Genomic DNA, 16,977 nt, shown 5'->3' on the forward strand with positions numbered 1-16,977 from the left:
AAAAAAAAAAACAATGAAAAGAAACTAAGACATTCTTGAAACAAACTGAAATTAGCTATATATCATATAAGAGGCATAACCACAAAGAAAAACAGATTTAAAAGGGCAGAATCCTAACCAAAGCCACATAACTTCACTGCATTGTGTAGTCTTATCTTTAATACTAACATTGGTATAGTTATGTTGAAACTATTACGTATTTTAAAATAAAGCAAATAAGAGATTATGTCAATATCATTAGAAGTCAGTGTTTTCAGCACAATAAAAAAGTGATAACAGCATAAAATAAGTAAAACCCATTCTTAAGTAATGGGAAGGTGACCAGGAAAAGTAAGGTAAACAAGGGTTAGAATTGTTATGGAGATTTAGGTGGGTGCCTTCTCCTTTGATAAAAGCCTCTTGGGATTAGGAATCCTTCTCTTGGTACAGAGAGGTAGACACCCTTACAAATGGAGACCTCTGTTATAAATCTTAGTTTCCCTTACAAAAAGGAAATTTAGGCTCAGTCTTCACAGCTTCTTGTGTGCCTTCTGTTTCTCAAAATAACGTTTATGCCAGAGAAATACAATGAGGAAGCATATTCTGGTCTTCTACAGGTACCTGTTTTCCCCAAAGCAGTTTGTTTTTAGTTTGAAAGTAGGTGGTTCCAGAGACTCATTCATTATAGGATAATCAAAAAGATGGGTATATATTTTTAGCAGCAATTGTTTGTTTTTCTCACAGCAGGAATCCCAGCTCCCGTGTATTTTGGAATTTTGATTGACACTTCATGCCTCAAATGGGGATTTAAAAGGTGTGGACGTAGAGGCTCCTGCAGATTATATGATTCAAATGCTTTCAGGTACTGTATCAAACTGGTTCCTGCATCTCCCTGCTACAACGTTACAGGTTTGCACAATGAAGTGGGCAGTAATCATTCCTCATGGAGTTTCACTGCAAAAGGATCATCTAACCAAAAAATGAGTTCTATTTTATAGAATAATTTTATTATTATGTATTTGGCTATATCTTTCAGTTTTTCCCCATTCCTAATCTTAACTCCCATTTTAAATGAGTAATCATTTTTTAAATAAAATTCACAAAAGATCCCAGAATACAGTAGAATTTTGCAAGTTTATGCACACAAGTGGGTAATTCTCTGAAGCTCCGAAGCATTTAAATTTAGGTCACATTTTGGGTTTAATTCTATTCTTTTTCAAACTGAGCCAAACTGTCCCATTTACGTCAGATATAATCCCCCTGGGCAAGGATTGGATTTGGCTCTAAATCTGTCCAGCTTTTATTGCCAAACTGATGTTCAATTATTCCAGTACTTGAGATGCATAAAAGTAAAAGGCTTTTTCTGTGTGTATGAGTGTGTATGGGGCTGAGGGGCATGGCTTTTTCACTATGGCATCATTCAGTTCATTTCATCAAACATTTAGTCCCCTTATTGCTTAAAGCAATGCTTCAATGGCTTAAAAGCAGGAAGGATTTTTTTTTTTTTTTCCCTACAATCTGAGCATTTTCTGGAGAAATAAGCTTGGTACTGAACTGTGTAAGTTGGAAGTTGGATGTGAATTGAGCCAACCATCTCAAATAAGTTTGTTTGATTTAATAAACTTTGATGTTATGTGAGAAATTTATTTTGGTCTTTGAAAGGGACTTGACCTATGAGTAGAATTTATGCTTTGCTCAATTTGCTAAGGCGGCATTTACTTTAATGTAAAGACAATGTATTTCAATCAGAGACTGAGTATGTATACAAGATGACCAGAATAAATCATTCATCCTGTCCTTCCATACCTTCCTGTTTTATGATAGAATTAAGAACTAAAGGCTTCTCATTAAGAAAGTGATTTAAACCTTTGGTTAATTCTTAAGTCATTCTGCTCTACTAAGAGCTCTGAGTCTCCCTTAACATTGCTTCTTGCAGTTTTTTTGTAGACATGCATTTGGGCAAGTTTCAAGGATAGGGTAACCACATAATTTATCATTCAACATGGACACTTTTGAGAGTGAAAAGGGGCACTATTAAAAAGTACACTGGGACAACACCAGCATAAGCTAGGACTGTTCTGGGCAAATAGGCATATGGTCATCTGGTCTAAGGGAATAATTTACAGAGAGGATGGAACTGATTATGTAATTAGTAGTAACTAAAAATTATGGCACCACTAAGAGGTCGCTTTATATTAGCATACTGCCTTCAATAGTCTGCCAGATGTTCATAGAAGGTCTTTTATAGCCACTGAATTTGCATTCTTAAGAAAAAACATCCTCGTGCTGGTTTCATTGACAGATTGATTTTCTTGGTATTGCTATTTATGGAATGATAATATTACCTTCCTTTCCCATTTTAGAGTTGGACAGTTGCACTAATTATGACTGAGTTTCTCTCTTCTTTTAGACACATATATCTGGGACTAACTGTGATGCTGGGCACAGTGTCCATTTTCCTAAGTATCGCAGTACTTTTCACTTTAAAGAAAAATTGTGTTTCAAAACATAGAAGCTTCAGAACCAAGACAGAAGGAACAATGGTGTCTACAAGAATCAGGAAGGAAAATTGTACTACAAGTGATCATTTGCTACAACCCAACTACTGGCCAGGCAAGGAAACACAGCTTTAGAAAAATGATGACTTGAAGCCATGTTTTCTAATTTCTGGAAGTCGTGCAAACAAATAGATTTTAATCAAAGGGGTTTTAAATGTGTCTTTTTTTTCTCCTTTCAAAAAAAATGTCTTTGTTTTTGACCCTAGGTATTACATAATGTACCTAATAACAAATATAATTAAACATATTACAGAAAATGTGGATAATAAAGTTAATCCAAACCTTTTAAATCTTCCTTATATTATTTATACAAATTCCTTATTTTATTTACTCATTCTGCCTGATTTTGCCTTGTGCCCATTGATGTATTAGCTGTATTCCTAGAACAATTGTTCTAATAGTCTAATGGCTATATATAAAGTAATTTCTAAACTAAAACACTTGTCAAGGGGAAGAGAGTCCTGTTAAAAAATTAAATTATATCTTGTCCTCCTTCAAATATGACCTTAATGAAGATGTTGGGATAGAGCCAGAATATGTGGAGAAAGATTTAATTTTACACTCTTCCTTTCTTATGGACTACAGTAATTGATACAGAAATGTATAGTGGCAAATGATCTTGGAGGATTCAAATTTTGGATTATTAGCTCTTCTGCCATCCATTATGTGTACATTGTGTGTGACACTTGAAGTGACCATGGTGGTAAAGTAATAAAATTATTATTAACATGTGTCATTGTCCTTCTATAAATTCAGTGGATTAAAAAATACTGTTTATACAATACTGCCCATATTTTAATGTATGTAAGCTGCTCTAGACATTGCACATGATGTGATCCTAAAATGCATTTGAAAGTTGAATTTCTGAAAGTCTACAGTAAGCTTAGGTGTTGTAACAGGAATGAGGAGGTGATGGGTTGAGTGATGGTGTGGTTCTTGGGTGCTCTGGTGTGGTTCTGGCACACATCACAGGGTCGAAGGGCTTCTGGGCAGGGGGCTGACACTGCTACAGCCTGCCAGACAGCTCTTCGTTTCGGGGCATTTCCTCTCTGATGGCTTCCTGGAGCTCCTCTGAGGAGCTGTAATAAGTTCAGCAGTCCTCCATCGTTAGCTCTATTATCTACTATATTTTTCTTCCTCCAACAGCTGGGTAACAGGAGCTTGGGCCTCCTAAGAAAAGCCGACTTAAGGTAAAGACCACCCCAGTGGAGTCTTGAAATTGTACCACAATTCGTAGCAGCCTCTACAACAAACAGCACGCAATCAGGACACTCCCAACAAGAAGTTTGTTTGAGGAGTGTCTAGGAACCCAAGTCCAACAAGAAGGTCCAGCTCAAAAATGCAGTAGTCTTCATCGGTGGAAGGCTCAAATAGTACAAACAAAATAGTTTACTGTCTTTTCATTTTTCCATTATATACCAATCCTGTAAATATGAATGGAAAAAACTGGAGATGGAAAGTTTGGGGATGGAGAGCAGAGGACATTTCCTTTAAATGTAGATTAATTTTGTCATTTGAGTTAGTGATGCAAGATTATCCTATATTGTACTATTTTTGAAAATGAAAATCAACGTGTTTTGTTTCCAGCAGGCCTACATCAGACCTGCGGCTGCTGTGTTAACTTGAGAGCAGGAATTCTTTTTGTCATCTCAATATCAGTCTTACCCACAACAAATACTTACCGAGTGCGTGAGTGATATGCTTGTCAAGAATTTTCTTTGTAGAGATGAAATTAAAATTCAAGGTCCTCATCCTGTCTCCCACATCCTCTTTATTTTTCAAAGCTTTCTGTAGCAATATCCTGAAAAATAACTTTTTTGCAAGTAAATTTCTAAACAGAATCCTATCCAATTTACTCTTGAGTAACTTGAAAAATAAATAAAAATTGGCATGAAAGTTGATTGATCTTTTTTCATAAAAGTACTGGATGCCAGTGAAAAGGAAGCATTTTTTTTATGCATTGCCATTAATTTGACAGTGGAATTATATATTCTAAACTCAGTAATATGGCATATGAGGGTATCATTTAGTGGGGAATTGAATTTACTAAGAGGAACCCTGATATTTTGGATGAGTAAATTCATCTGACAGAAGTAAGCAGGCTTTTTATGCCTCAGAAAGCACATGAATAATTTTTTTTTCTAACAAACCAAACTTCATTTCAAAGGTCAAAAAAATTCCCTCAGCCCCAGGGCCAGACATTTAGAGGTAAGACCTTAACCGACATGTGGGATCCCGCAATTGCCCCACATTCAATGGGCCACTTTCTTCTCTTGTTCCACAGCCATGGCCTCTAGAGTGACCAGCACCTCAAATGAGCATCTGATTCACTCTAAGTTTCAGACAGGTGAATCTCCAGCAATGTCATCTTACAAATGGAGTGACTGAAATTGGATTAAATGACTTAGCCAAGGTAGAGGTGGGCAAACTGATGTTGGTTTCTTCCATTACATCATGATGCCTCTGAAGCAGGTAATAAAAACAAGCACTCTAAAATTCTGAAAAACAACTAGAAGAACTTTTGTGACCATTAGCATTTAAGAAATCTCCACTTACATACTACAGATTTATACAGTCATACATAAAGGGTGATTGATAGGATACAGCGACTATAACATATCCTTGAGAACAATAATCATTTTTAATAATTTTATAACAACTAGTAAGTATGACAATATTAAGCACCCTCTATATGTGTGCTGAGTGCTTTAGACACATTATCTCAATTTCAAATATCAAAATAACTTTATGTGTTAGGTATAATTACTGATATTTTTAGAGGAAGAAACCGAAATTTAGAGAATTTTAGTGACTTATTCGAAGCTAACAAGTCTCAGTAATTGGTTGAGCCAAGATTTACATTGAGTTTTATCAGATTTGGACAGCCACGTTATGCCTGTATTAATCTATACCCTAAATTGTTATCTCCCACTAATTTTGCTAAAAATAATTTTGGATATCTACATTGGAAAAGTTTTAACATACCAAAATATGCACATGGTTAAAGAAAATCAAATGATGCAGAATGATTTAAAATGAAAAGTAACAGTCCTGCACCCCAACTTCACTTCTGTTCCTCAAAGGCAATTACTTCTCGCAAGTTTGGGTTGTTGGTTTTTCTGATGGTCACTTCCACATCTTTAAATAATAATATGCAAATACCACTTCTTGACTCATCAACTTTGGACAGGGTCTATTGACTGTCTACTCTGATAGATTAGGAGTTATGCCTCTCATCCCCTGTAATTAGTACATAGTGGGGTCACTATTCTGAGTTCCTCAAATGTCACCTCAATACCTCCATTTCTCATTCAATAAGCACAAACCATGTTTCCCCACCTTTTGCAAAATGAAGACCCTAGAGCTTCCTCCCTTCTCTTGATGTCTCCAAACTCTCATCTCCTTTCTGTTCCCTGTACCTTTACTTTTACATTGTTGAGAATGATAACATGTTTCATCAGCTCTGTGAACATTCCAACAGGAAAAGCCTGAATGATTATAATTAAGATCGATGCCATCTACTGGTGAAGCCACGAAATCTCACAATTAGGAAAAAAGAAGAAGGAATAAAAACATATATTAAGGACCTACTATGAATCAAGCATTAGAGGTACATTAACACATTTAAATATTAAGTATAATGTAAAAAAGTGTTTATGTTTGAATAATTTTGGAATATGCTGAGTTAATGATAACTCTCACACAAGTGCAGAATCTTTAATGTGATGATGTGCATTGCTGATCTCTTCAAGAGGATGTGTATCTTTATTTGGCAGACTTATTTGGCATTAAATCCACTTTTTATTAACAAGTCTTGGACCTAGGTAGTTTTCAATGCAGTATATTAGGAAAACACAATTTTATCCTCCTCCTTTATAAATCTCTTGCTATCTTATAGGTCAGCTTCTGGTATCAGGCTTATGCAGTTTTATAAAATTAACTAGAAAGCTATTTTGTTTTTAAAGTTCTGGAACAGATTTTATAGCATAGGAAGTATCTGTTCCTTTTACACTTGAAAGAATGTTTTTAGCCTTCTAAAGAAATAATACTTTGAAAAGTTTTGTTTGGTTATTGTAGCTTTTTAAAAAATATCTGCTTACTGATTCAACTTTGAAAATTTGTGTTTTTTTCTAGAAAAATCTTCCAGATTCTTTAAAGATTTTTTAATTTTGTAAAATTAGAGCAAGTAAGCTTAGATTATATTCTTTTCTCATTCCTAGTTTTATACTTGGGGTTTTTGTGTGTGTGTGTGAATTTTGCTTGACAGGGACTTACTTTATTGAATTCTCAAAGAAATGGCTTTTGGATTCTGTTTCTCTGCTACCTAATTAATATTTATTTATTTTTAATTAATATTTATTTCTTACTTTCCTTCTGCTTTCTTTAGGCATGTTTAAAAAAATCTTTACCTAAATTCTTGATTTGTAGGTTTATAACAATATGCTCTAGCTTAGTAATGAAAACGTTAATATCTCTTAATGTAAAAATTTGTATATAATTAAAAGGTTTGCCATGCTGCCGTACCAAAGATGTTTCCTCAATTGTTTACAAATACATTCTGGATTTTCTATTTGATTCAAAATTCCTATTTGCTCTGAAAAGAAAATGATTTAAAATTTCTCTGTTTGGATATTTTAATTTAAATTTGTCTTTTATTTTTCAGATTAATCACATTTATAATTAGGGAATGTAGCCTATTCAATTTATCCTTTTGGAAATTTATTGAGGACATAAACCAAAGAAATTGATTTATGAATATTAAGTTCAGGTTTTGAAAATAAAGTATGTTCATTGATTATAAAAGACAATATTAAATAGATATTTACCAAAGCAAACCAATTAATTATACCATTCACATCTTTTGATACTTATTTTCTTTCCTGTTTTTTAAAGCTTGAGACTAATTGTATATCAAAATCTTTCAATATAATTGAATGAGATTTGTGAATTGCTTCCATTTTTTCCAAAAGTTTTCATTTATAGAACTTAATGTGTTTTATAGCTATTATGTCTTTATGATGTATAGACTTGATTTTTAAAAACTTGTTATCATAGTTAATAATTTTTTAATGTTATTATAATAATAATATTGCTACTTCTGTCTTTATTGATTATGTTTACTTGATGTACTTTTGGCCCTGCCTTTATTTTTTTTTTTTAATTTTTTGTGTTCTGTTTAAGGTTAGAAATTTATTAACAGTATAAAATTGGATTTTCTTTTTACTTTATCTAAAATTTTGTCTATTTGCAAATATATTTAATTGTCACACTTGATGTTCGGTTTTCCTTCTTTTATATTATTTATTCCATTTTGTTTTATGGTTCCTTCCTTGTATTTTCTGTTATTCTTCCAAATGCTATCTGTGCTATATTTTTGCTTTTAATTCCTACTAACAATATGGAAGTTATAGCCACTTCTTTAACAATGTGAAAAATATTTTACAGTTGGTTATCCAAAAGTTATCCAAAAATTATAAAAATATGCATTAATACTATTTTTGTCTTCTTAAAAATGCAAAAAATCAAATAAATGCTCTCTATTGACTCTCCTTGTGTAAGGTTAAGCATTTAAAATGTTAAATTTAGGGGCGCCTGGGTGGCTCAGATGGTTAAGCATCTGCCTTTGGCTCAGATCATGATCTCAGGGTCCTGGGATCGAGCCCCACAGCAATCCCCACAGCAAGCCCCACATCAAGCCCCACATCAAGCTCCCAGCTCAGCGGGGAGTCTGCTTTTCTGTCTCCCCTGCTTGTGCTCTCTCTCTCTCTTTCTCATATAAATGAATCTTTTAAAAATAAAATAAAATAAATAAAATGTTAAATTTAAAAGACTGAAATTTTATTTTAAAAAGATTTAAATTTAAGACCTGAAATCATAAAACATAGGAGGTAAGCTTCTTGACACTAATCTGGGCAGTGATTTTTTGCATTTGACACCAAAAGCAAAGGCAAGTAAAGCAAAAAATAAGCAAGTGAGGTGACATCAAACTAGAAAGCTTCTGCACAGCAAATGAAACCCACAACAAAATGAAAAGGCAACCTACAAAATGGGAGAAAATATTTGTAAATAATATACCTAGTAAGGGGTTAATAGTCAAAATATATGAAGAATTCATACACTCAACAGCAACAAAATAAACAATCCAATTAAAAAACGGTCAGAAGAACTGAGTAGACATTTTTCCAAAGAAGACATGCAGATTTCCAACAAGCAAATGAAAAGGTGTTCAATATCACTAATCATCAGGGAAATGAAAATCAAAACCAAATGAGATATCACTTCACACTTGTTAGAATGGATATCATCAAAAGACAAGAGGTAACAGGCATAACAGGAATGTGTAGAAAAGGAAACCCTTGTGAACTATTGGTGAGAATATAAATTCATGGAGCCACGACAGAAAACAGTATGGAAGTTTCTCAAGAATTTAAAAATACAACTATGATCCAGTAATTCCACTTCTAGGTATATGTTCAAAGAAGATGAAAACAGGATATTGAAAAGATATCTGCACTTCCATGTTCATGTTCGTCGCAGCATTATTCATACAGACAATATTTAGAAATAACCCAAGTGTCCATCATTGGATGAATGGGTAAAGAAGATGTATATATCTACTATATGATGGAATACAATTCTGCCATGAGAAAGAAGGAAATCCTGCCATTTGTGACACCATGGATGGACTTTGAGGGCATTATGCTAAGTGAAATAAGCCAGATAGAGAAAGATCAATACTACATGGTATCACTTACGTGTGAAATCCGCCCCCCCCAAAAAACTCACAGAATCAGAGAACAGAAGAGTGGTTGCCAGGGACTAGAGGGTGGATGAGATAGGAAGAGGTTGATAAAAGGGTACAGACTTTAAGCTATAAGATGAATAAGATCTGAGGAGCTTATAAACATGGTGACTATCATTGGTAACACTGTATTGTATAATTGAAATTGTGAAGACAGTAGCACTTAAATGTTCTCACACACAAAAGTGAGGTTATGGATGTGTTAATTATCTAAACGGGGGATTCTTTCACAGTATATATTTATATCTAATAATCACCATTATGTATACTTTGGATATCTTACTATTTTATATGTCAATTTTACCTCAATAGAGCTACAGTTTGACTTTAAAAATAAAACTACACAAAATTGTTTTTACTTTCCATCTCCTACTCACAATCCCAAGATTGTTTTACTAATGTAACCAAAGATTTAAGACCTAAATTATTAATAAATTGTTTTTATGTGTCTTGCCTTTGCTATATAAACAAATCCACAGGGAAAATTTCAAGCATGCACCCTTTTGGCTATCTTTATTTATTTCTTTAAAATAGATTCCTAGAGATAGAATGTCTCAAATATACTAACCAGTGGCATTCCAAAAGGGAAAGACAAACAGCATTTGAAAAATTAGCTGTCCTAATCTTCACCAATTTATCAATTTTATAAATTAAAAATGGCATTTCAGTGTTTTGATTTTCATTTTCATTTTTTTTTTTTTGCTAGTGTGTTAAAACTTGTATGTCTACTGGTCACATCTCTTATAGGTTGTGTTCACAGCCTTGCATATTATTTATTTTGGTAGTTATTTTATTAATGATACTAACCATGAATGTATTCCATGTGTACTAATTTTTCTAATTTGGGGGCTGTATTAGTTTGCTAAAGCTGCCACAATAAAATAACACAGACTGGGTGGCTTGAACAACAGAAATTAATCCTCCAACAGTTCTGGAGACTAGAAGTCCCATGATCAAAGTGTTGGCAGGTTGCTTTCTCCAGGCGGGCTCCCCTTTTGGATTGCAGGGAGTTGCCTTCTTAATGTCTTCACGTGGTCTTTTTTTCCATACATGTGCATCCCTGGTGTATCTTCCTCTCTCCTAATATCCTGCTTTTATAAGGACATCATCAGATTAGATTTGGGCCCACCCTACTGGCCTCGTTTTAACTTAGTCACCTCTTGGAAGGTTCTATCTCCAAATACAGTCACATTCTGGGATACTGGGGTTAGAGCTTCAACATATGAATTCTGGGGGAACATAGTCCAATCAGTAACAGGAGCTTAATTTTAAATGTTGTTTAATGTGATTTTTGACTTTAATATTTAAAAAAATTTACAGTCATATACGCCTTTATAGATTCTACATATATACGTGCTCAAAATAATTTTCTTACCTTATGGTGATATGATGACCTGCATTGATCTATGTTTTATGATTTAGTTTCTAAAAATATTTAATATATCTGGATTTATTTTGATGTATTTTTTTTAAAGATTTTATTTTTTTATTCTAAGTAGTCTCTACACCCAACGTGGGGCTTGAACTCACAACTCCAAGATCAAGAGTTCCACAGTGTAGTGGCTGAGCCAGCCAGGTGCCCCTTGATACAGTATTTTGAGATAAATAACCTAATTATTTTGACAGACTTTTAGCCACTTGCCCTAATACTATGTGTTCGGTAGTCCATATTCTCCAACTTTACAAATTATTAAATTATGAGTGTCTGAGGATTTTCTAATCTCATTAGATGCCTATTTCTGTTCAGGATCACATTATATAAGAATTACATAAAGTATGAAAATGCATAAAATGCATTTTAATTTCTGACAATTCATGCCTTCCTTCATATGATTCATTTTCAAGTTTTCTTAAATATTTTCATTTTTTTCTTCTAGATAAATTCAAGATTATTTTGTCAGCTCCCAAAAATATCCAATTGAGACCTAAGAGACCATTTATATATAATCCTTATATATATTGCATTTATATAAAATGCATATTTCTTCTGAGTCTACAAAGCATTTTAGTATATGCATTTTTTAATTCCACATAAAGATTAGTGTTTCTTTCCATTATAAAAAAATCTGAGCCTACAAGAGGATTATATGAGTTTACCTGACTTGCTAAGGTTGTAGTGTCAGGTTTTAAAGAGCAGGAGCTTAAACCCACATCTTCCGATGCTTCATCTAGTGCTCTTGACATTCACCATATGTGGCTGAAATTTCTTCAAAGCCCCAAAGCAGCAGAAATAGTGGTATGATACAGGGTACCATATATCCAGGATGTTCAGTTTTGATTTTGATAAAATCAAGTTTTCAACTCTGTTCCTCAGTGTTTGCCTCTTTCTAAACCACAAAATTAGTTTGCCTATGTTGTTGTTTTCATTTTTCCTTTTTCTCTCTAGCATAGATTTCTAGGCTGGCTAAAGCGGTTGACTTGTGAAAATATATATGTATTTATATCTGGTAGTTCACGTACTGCAGAGAACCCCACAATGGTAGTAGGGCTGACCAAGGAACACAGAATACATACTACCATAGTAATCAGACTGTTGGCACTGCAAGTGGTTTCGGAAGTCATCAGTTAACAGATAGGAGGATGAGGACCACAGAAGTGAAAGTTCTCATGGTCCACAAAGTCACGTTACCTACTAGCAGTGTGGGGTTGCTAGCCGGGCACCCTGACTCACCACCAATACCTGTCATTGGCTGAACTGAGTTGAGATTCAAGACCGCTGAAGTTCAAAGGAGACTAACCTGGGATAAAAACTGGCATGAGAAACCCTGATAACTTTATAAATAGAGCACCCACACTGATCCAGCATATAATTTTTGGCATTATATATATATTTCATGTGACCATGGCCTTCCCAGGCCCTATATAACTTAAGCACAGACACCTTTCATCTCTCATTTCCTCCTCTCCTCTCCACTCACTCTGCTCCACTCAGGCCTCCCTCATGTTCCTCCAGCACGTCAAGCAGCCTCTGTATACCAGGGTTTTGCATTTCCTGAGTCCTCTCTCTGGAACATTTTGCCCTCGATGACTTGACCCCTCACTCTTTGTTCAAACATCAGCCCCTTGGAGACCTTCCCCGAAAACCCTATCTAAAATAGGATGTGCTATTCCTTTCTATTCCATTAATCTAACTTATTTCTCTTTATAGCAGTTATTCCTCCATATATATATCCTCTTGCTAACTTGTTTATTGCCTGCAAGTTCCACAATGTGTCAAGAAATAGTTGTCCCCCGCTGTAATGATCTTGGCACAGACTGTGACTGAAAGAATAAAACATTTCAGATTTGAGAGAAGTGGGATAACTGAGTAAAAGTCTGGAGGTGTAGAAGACTTCTTCTCCATTAAAAAAAAAAACAGTTTGTCCCTTAAAAAAAATGTGTAAATAGATACCACATACTGGAAGCTAACAAACTTTCGACCCAAAAGTTTTACATGATGAATTTTTATAGAAAGGTTTTATTTATTAAGGTATTATTTACAACTAATTGGGCTTTACTACTGAGGTTATTCAGGTGCACCTACACATAAGACCCTTTAACAGATTGCATTTTCTAACATTCAGTCTCCCACATCAGTACGACCCAATCTTAGGTTATATAGTGCTTAAGGCCAGGTCTGGCTTGGATTAAATCCATATTTTAAAAATTCAGGCATTGATTTATTTCATGCCTAAGGCCAGTGTGATTGGAACATACTCCATGCTTCATAAGCAAAATCCAAAGTAGTGAAATATTCCAGTTCCAAAACAGGAAAGTATTCAGGAGGCTAACAAGTGCATCTGTTTTGCCTTATTCAGAAAAGCATATTTAAAAAAAAAAAACAACCAACAAACCTGCCAGAACCCTGGCCATTTTGAAAGTAGTTTACTGCAATTGTGCATGTGATGAGTGTTTATTGTACATTTGTAAATGGAGTATTTGCCTTTAGAAATCTGGGTCTGGATTGCCTGGGAGCTGGCAAAATGCCATATCTACACATGGACATCACATCACCTACTCTCCTGTCCACTCCACCATACCTCAGGGAATGCAGTCACTCTCACAACAGGGGCGCCCTGATTCTTTGCCTTCATCAAAACATTCTACAGTCCCTAGGAATTTGTCAGATAGCCACGGGTATTAGTGGCGGCTCTTGTGGCCCTGCTCCTGAATGCTTCCTCCTACCTGTTATTTCTGTGCCTCTTATTACTCCAACTTGGAGGGACAAGGTAGCTAAAGCACTTGACTTCTGTACACAGGATGGGTCTGAAATAAAGTGCTGCTTCAGTTTCCAGCCTTTTAATCTTATATTGCCTTCCGACTAGATGGTAAGTTCCTTTTTCTCCAGCTATTAAAGGAAAAAAAAAAAAAAAAGACGGGACAAAGAGAAACAACTCCTCTTGATCTTAGAGCTCCCCCTAGTTACTATTTTATCGCTCTTCTTTTATTATACCCTAGTTTCCAAAAATATTCTGTAGAGTATTAATAGTTGTTTTTTAAAATATTTTATTTATTTATTTGACAGAGACAGACACAGCAAGGGAGGGAACACAAGCAGGGGGAGTGGCAGAGGGAGAAGCAGGCTTCCCGCCGAGCAGGGAGCCCGATGTGGGGCTCGATCCCAGGACCCTGGGATCATGACCTGAGCTAAAGGCAGACGCTTAACGACTGAGCCACCCAGGTGCCCCTATTAATAGTTATTTTTCATCAATCACTAAGTACAGGCATTGTGCTCCTATAAATATATAACTTCAATTAATGATCTGAACAATCTAGATATGTATACAATGTGTGACAGATGAGGGGGACACTGAGGCTTAGAGAGGTTAACTAATTTTCACAAAGTCACAAAGAGTCTACAGAGCCAACCCTGGATTCAAATCTGCCTTCTGATTGCTTTCTTAAAATTATATGACATTCTTATCTTCCTTTCCTATACAGCCACTAGTCCTATTGGATTAGGAGCCTATCCTTATGATCTCATTTAACCTTTATTACTTCCTAAGAACATAATCTCACAAAGCAGTTACACTGAGTGTTAGGGCTTCAATATATGCATTTTGGGGCAGCACAGTTCAATTACAGCACCTCTTTTTAATGTAAGAGAGAATGACCAGACACACTGACCACAGTAATAATTTAAAGTAACAGCCAACACAATGTGCCCACATTGTTTTTTAAATTGGGATAAAATTTACATACCACAAAATTCCTTATTTTAAAGTCTACAATTCGGTGGGTTTTTAAATATATTGAATGAATCATGCAAACATCATCACTGACTCATTTTAGAACATTATCGCCCCCCCCCAAAAAAATATTCATTACTCATTAGCAGTCACTCCTCACTCTTTTCTCCCCTACTGCTGCCCCATCAACCACTAATCTACTTTCTGTCTTTATGAATTTGTCTAATCTGGACCTCTCATATTAACTGGAAATATGAAAAAATGTGACCTTTTGTGGCCAAAACTGTTTTAAATACTTCAAGTATTTCTCTTATTTAATCTTCCCAACAACCTATAAGGCAGGCATTATTATTATTTAACAGATAAGGAAAAGTGAGACATGGTTTAGTAACTTAACTGGGTCACAGGGTTCCTAAGTGGGTGAACTGGACTTGAAGCCTAGGCAGTCTGTATTCAGTCTGTGAGCTCAACTATAACTTGAGTTTCTCCTTCAAGGAGCTTGATCAAACTATCTCCAGAGTGATCAAGGATGGGCAGAATAACAGTTGGAGTCCATGGGGAAAATAGAATATCTATGGTTGAGTGAGTGATACTATGTTTAAGCTGGCATGACAAATATGGAGAAGGATCTCGAAGGATCTGAGGTGATAGTAAACGAAGCAGATTCAACTGCTTGGAAGAGAATGGGCTAATTGGAACTATGGTCAATGGTCTAGACAACTAGGATCATTTCTAAAGTGGAGCATGATAAAGAAAAGGAATGAGAATATGTTCAGGATATCACATGTATTTGTCCTCCAAGAAGGAAATAACAAAATAAGATTAAATTTCATGAGACCATTGGTCAATTATGTTCATGTAGTTGGAGATATGTGAGCTGCATCCTTTTAGGCACCAAGACCAAGAGAAAATAAAGTAATTTACTATCACAATCCAAGTGGAAAGTGGAAAGAGATTAGAGTATTTGTTAACAGTAGAAATGCCAGCCCATTGGATGGTACCTGGACCCCACCCACGAGCCTTGACTCCTGCAGATAGTACAGCAACACTTACCACAAACCCCACTCATGAGAGATTTGTGTGTACAACATTCAAGAACCCTTAATTGAACATTTCACTATTGATAGTCTCTTGAAGGAGTAGATAAGTGGAGGACAGCAGAGAAAGAGAGATATGGGATGAAGAAGGCAGTTACCACCTGTGTTCTTTTCCTATTGCTACTATACAAGTATCACAAACTTAGTGGTTTGCCCCAGCACAAATTTATTCTCTTTTGGCTGTTGAAGTCATATGTCTGAAATCAGTTTCACTGGGATAAGGTGTTGGCAAGCCTAGATACTTTGGAATTCTGAAAGGAGAGTGTTTTCTTGCTTTTTGCAGCTTCTAGTGACTTATTATATTCCTTGGCTTCTGGCCTCTTTCTCCATGTTCAAAATGTATAGCTCCAGTCTCTGCTTCTAGCACCACAGCACCTTCTCCTCTGAGTGCAGTCAAACCTACCTCTACTCCCTTCTTAAAGAGCACTTCTGATTGCATTTAGGGCCAATCTGGATTATCCAGGATACTCTCCCCGTGTTAAGATCCTTAATCACATTTGCACAGTCCCTTTTGCCACATAAGTAAGCATTTACAGGTTCCGGGGAGGAGGACACAGATATCTTTGGAGGCCATTATTCAGCCTCCCCCATCATCATTCTCCACTGCCTTTCAAGTTTCTTTTATACATTACATGAATTTCACAAGGGACACAGCTGAGATAGCAAATCCCGAGAAGAGACACCATTTGAACTTCTATTTAATCACTCACTGTTTCATTCAACAGATATTTGATGAATATCCACTAGGTATCCAGAACTGTGTTAGCCCAACGGAGATATACTCCTGCCCTCATGGAGCTCACAGGTCACATTATCCCCTCTACTAAATCACGTACACCCTTCCCCTTACTCCTTTTCTTGCTTCTGTGAATTTGCCCTTCTTTGTCCGGTCCTGCCTTCCTGACACTAAACCAGGTAGCACTGCCTTTCTTAGAGGATGGGACAAGAACAGACTTCATTTAAACATGATTAGCCTATTAGCATTAGAAACCTCAGATGATGTTTTCCTCTTTAGTTATTATGTTTACTTCACCTAACCTGAAGTTATGTGGAAATGTAATATCCCAGGCATGGGTTAAATTTGTGAAGGACCCTAATCTCCTTTGAATAGGGATTAGTGACTGTATAAATATTGCTCAAGAAAGAGCTGATCCTTGGAGAATGAGGGCTGCTTTTACTGTAAAGTGCTGACTACTCGGATGTGTGAACGAACTGTTTATAGTATTCATCTTTACCGATAGGAGTCTGCTTCTATCTACTGGCTGGAGAATTTCATAATCAGGACCACACAGGTAATTTCTACTTGGATTTTTGTATTTGTTTCTGATTTACATGCATAATGTCTGCTCCTGCCTACCTAGGCCTTCTTTACT

At 35.5% G+C, this 16,977-nt stretch overlaps 1 protein-coding gene and 1 long non-coding RNA gene across 2 annotated transcripts in view; both read left to right on the forward strand.

Annotated features, from left to right (window-relative positions):
- The window catches only part of LOC102732130 (solute carrier organic anion transporter family member 1B3), a 104,739-nt gene that overhangs the window by 31,049 nt on the left and 56,713 nt on the right, over window positions 1-16,977 (forward strand). The window lies entirely within an intron of this gene.
- Window positions 114-7,367, forward strand: LOC145721744 (uncharacterized). The gene is made up of 3 exons (XR_014145604.1): window positions 114-841; window positions 2,390-4,950; window positions 6,019-7,367. It is a non-coding gene; the product is annotated as an uncharacterized LOC145721744 (long non-coding RNA).

Source organism: Leptonychotes weddellii, chromosome 5, assembly GCF_054177405.1.
Source record: "Leptonychotes weddellii isolate Sample4059 chromosome 5, ASM5417740v2, whole genome shotgun sequence".
In the NCBI taxonomy this organism is placed as follows: domain Eukaryota; kingdom Metazoa; phylum Chordata; class Mammalia; order Carnivora; family Phocidae; genus Leptonychotes; species Leptonychotes weddellii.